The sequence below is a fragment of the Grammomys surdaster genome, unplaced genomic scaffold (assembly GCF_004785775.1).
Source record: "Grammomys surdaster isolate TR1022 unplaced genomic scaffold, NIH_TR_1.0 125504, whole genome shotgun sequence".
Lineage (NCBI taxonomy): Eukaryota > Metazoa > Chordata > Mammalia > Rodentia > Muridae > Grammomys > Grammomys surdaster.
In genome coordinates, this window is record NW_021620360.1 from 1077321 (window position 1) to 1081712 (window position 4392).

The window sequence follows — 4392 nt, forward strand, 5'->3', positions numbered from 1 at the left end:
TATCTAGGAGAACTAAGATAAGTATTTTCTTCAAGTCTTAAACTACCCCAAGTATATGGTCTGAAGCACGGTGGTTTGGAAAGGATGAATTAACAACATTTAACACAAGATCCCAAGCAGGAGAAGACGGGAGCTTCCTAGTCTGATTAGAAAACCAATGGTGGTAATTTTCTTTCTTTTTTTTTTTTTTTTAAAGATTTATTTATTTATTATATGTAAGTACACTGTAGCTGTCTTCAGATACCCATATGAGGGCATCAGATCTCATTGTAGATGGTTGTGAGCCACCATGTGGTTGCTGGGATTTGAACTCATGACCTCTAGAAGAGCAGTCAGTGCTCTTAACCGCTGAGCCATCTCTCCAGCCCTGGTGGTAATTTTCAAACATACAAATCCCTGGGGGATGCCAAATGAGCCTCTCTGTCGTCATCCCAAGACTTTGATCACTGCCTGAACTTGGTCAGATTCTATCTGCCCCTACTTCTTATTCCTGCTGAAGGTTTTTTGTTTGTTTGTTTGTTTGTTTGTTTGTTTTGAGATCAGCTAGCCTCTGACTAACAGAAACCCTCCTTCTTTACCTTCCCACGTCCTGAGACTACAGGCGTTAGACTTTCCACTTGGCTTGTTAGAGGTCTTTTCAGACAAATTCTAGACACCATAGAATGTCATCCCTGTGGTCTTTGGCATGACCTTTGGTCCTTACTGAGTCTGTGAAGGCTAAAAGCACGGAACCAAAGCACAGTTCTCTGTAAGACATTCGACAAAGGTTTAAAACAATACAGACAAGCTGATGAGATGGTCCAGTGGGTATAAATGCTTGCTGCCAAGCCTGATAACCTGGAGTCAATCCATGGGACCCAACACCAGGATAGACCAGACTCTAAAAAGTTGCCTTTTGACCTCTACAAGTAAGCTATGCATACAGTTGTACCCCCACACAAATAAATAAATATAACTTTAAAAATAAATCAAAATATTATAAGTAAAACCCGACTGATAGATTCTAGCTAGGGTTGGCAGTTCATACTTGTAATTCTCAGTAGTTGAGGAGCTGAGGCAGGAGGATTACCACATGTTAGAGGCCAATCTAGGCTAATGTAGCAAATTCCAGGTAGTTTTGGGCTAAAGGGTAAGAGCCTGTCAATTAATCATTTAGTCAATCACTAAGCAGTAATCAATATATAATGATAATACAGTAAGACAGCCAAATATGTCTGCTGTACAGACTCCACAGAGCTGAAGGGAATATATATTCTCTAATGACCCCTCTGTGCCCCGTTCTTGCTCCTAGCTGAGGTTTTGTTGTTGTTGTTTTTGTTTTTTTGGCAAGAATTAGTGTGGAAAAGTAGGAGGGTTGGTATTTGTGATGGTTTGTATATGCTTGGCTCAGGGAGTGGCACTATTAGAAGGAGTGGCTTTGTTGGAGTAGGTGTGTCACTGTGGACGTTGGCTTCTAGACCTTCCTCCTGGCTGCCTGGAAGTCAGTAGCCCACTAACAGCATTCAGATGAAGATGTAGAACTCTCAGCTCCTCCTGCACCATGCCTGCCTGGATATTGCCATGCTCCTGCCTTGATGATAATGGACTGAACCTCTGAACCTGTAAGTCAGTCCCGATTAAATGTTGTCCTTTATAAGAGTTGCTTCAGTCATGGTGTCTGTTCACAGCAGTAAAACCCTAACGAAGATAGTATTTAAGGTTATAGATTTTGGCAAAATAAGAGTATAACTTATTCCTATTGCTCATTAGGAAAGATCCAGTAACCACAAAGTACTATAGGCTTTTTGTAGGAAAAAAAAAAAAAAACTAACAAAGTCCTGGGACACAGAGAGATGGGCACTCCCCTGCCTGGTTCCTGAGCTGAATAATGTTTGGTTGGACCAGTGTTTCCTCAGAGTTGTCAGCCAAAGTGAGCAAAGCCAGGCCTAGAAAGATGACCTACTGCTTAAGTTTACCCACAGGGAACTCTAGAAAACGCAAACTAGTTTCTGGGGACAGGAAGCAGGTCAGTGTTACTTGGGAATGGAGGGAAGGAGAAGGGTAGACACGCACTGTCAGGGTGAGGTTTTGTGGCTCCACATAGGACACCGTGAGTCAAAGGCTTTCATTCATTGTCTTTCTTCCGCTTTGCTTTTCTTTGAGCCGGGCTTCAAGTAGTCTGGCTTGGACTTGAACTTGCCATGCAGCTCAGGATGATCTTGGTTGTAGGAATGAACCACCTCGCCCGCTAAAGCACCTGCTTTGCAGTTCCGCAGTTTATTATATGTCGATTAGCTCTCAATAAAGTTGTTTTGGTTGGTTTTGCGGAGCGCATGCGTGTAACCCCAGCATCGGGGAGGGAGGCAGGTGCAGGAGGATTTTGCCTCAAGCTCTAGGCTAGGCAGGGATATATAGCAAGATCCTGCCTCTAAAAGGACAGAAAAACACATTCAGAAGATAAACCAGGAGCTATAAAGACAGCTCGTGCCGGGCAGTGGTGGCGCATGCCTTTAATCCCAGCACTTGGAAGGTAGAGGCAGACAGATTTCTGAGTTCGAGTCTAGCCTGGTCTACAGAGTGAGTTCCAGGACAGCCAGAGATATACAGAGAAACCCTGTCTCGAAAAACCAAAAAAAAAAAAAAAAAAAAGACAGCTCGTGGGCCACAGTGGTGTGGCCCTGTGGCTCTGGACCCAGCTCATAAGAATGAACTATTTTCAGCTGGTAGCAACAGATGTGAAGGCTGAGGACCACAGCTCAGAGGTTAGGAAAGCTCCAGCAAACTGTCCAGGCTTGCTGTTGACTGAAGCTTTTATTTCTTTGATACATGGTCTTACTGTGTATCCCTGGCTGTCCTGAAGCTTGCTATGTAGACCAGGCTATCCTCAGGCTCGCATGGGCCCTTGTGGCTAGTGCCTCCTAAAGGAGCTTTATTTGGATTTAAGGCCTTTTCGTTTTCTTTGCATCATTTACAGAACAGCTGTCCCTTGTGGGGTTCGGAGAGGGTGGTGACTTCCCACTCTGAGATTTGTGACAGAAGCTACCATTGTCCCTGGGAACTCTTCCTTTTTCTTCTCCTCTTCCTTCTTGGTTGAAGTAGCCCAAGCTGGCTTTACTCTCATTACATAGCTAAGGCTTCCCTTAAACTCCTAATCCATCTGCCTCTACCTCCCAAGTGGTAGAGGACTTTGGGGACACTTGATCATACCCTCCTTCAATTTGTGTGCTTAGGAGCCCAGGCGTGGACATGGCGCAGCTCCGCCTCCAGGGACCTTTACCCTGAGGCTTCTGAGCCCTTAAATTCCCCAAATCTCCATCAGGGAGGCAGTAAGTTTGCTCAGTGTCTCTGTGTTGTCCATCAAAGGACCTTAAGGCTTTCACACTTCTTTGCTTAGGATGGAGGCGGGGCTGTGTCAGATATGGTGACAAGCAACTGTACAAGGTTTTCTGGGGTCCTCTTCAGGATAGCCACACGATATACAAACAAGGCCAACACAGTCTGTGCATACGTGCAGTTTGGGACCCAAACAACACGCAAAAGCAACAAGAAAAAAAAAAAAACACTTAAGCTTTAAGGTCAAAGACTTTGGCAGCAGGTCAAGTTCATTGCGCTTGGATGCCGTTTCTGCTTGGGTGAGTTTTTGCAAAGCCTGGTAACTCTCAAGCAGATTGGCCCTGACAGCCTGCCTCACTACAGAAGCTTCCCAGCCCCCTCTTGCTAAACTGCCAGGGCTCCTCTCTTCCCTCAGGGGATTAACTCTTAGTGTTCAGAAAGTGACAATGACCTCCACAGATAATGACTTTATGTATAGGGTAGTTCCTTTCCCACCCTTGAAGAAGAGGAAACTGGAAAAACCCGGAGTTGAAGGTATTTTTGAATTCATAGTAAGTTCAAGCCAGTCCCATCCACATAAGACTTATGAAAAATCCAAGTAGCTAGGTAGCTCATCACTGTAATCCCAGCATCCAGGAGGCTCAGGTAAGAGGATTGTTTCAAGTTCCAGGCCAGCCTGAGACACAGAGTAAGCCCCTATGTCTTGAGAAACCAAAGCCAAAGGGAAAAAACATGTATACTCAAAACAAAAATATATATGAGATTTCTGATACCCCTGCCTTTAACTCTCTTTCTCTCTACATAGTTATCTGACCACACACAATCTCAGATCTGTTGTTTTAAGGGCTCCTGAGCCCACTGTATAATATCTGACCTCCTTGGCACGTCCAGGCAGACAGGTGTTCTGAGGAAAGCTGCTTCAACCTTAGAAAGCTTCTCAGGAACATGTTCTTCAAGACAAGTAAGCTTCCCCTGGGCCTTCACTGCATATAGACATGTCAGCTGCCCCTGGTTCTCACTGCAGAGACATGTGAGCTGCCCCTGGTCCTCACTGCAGAGACATGCCAGCTGTGCCTGGTC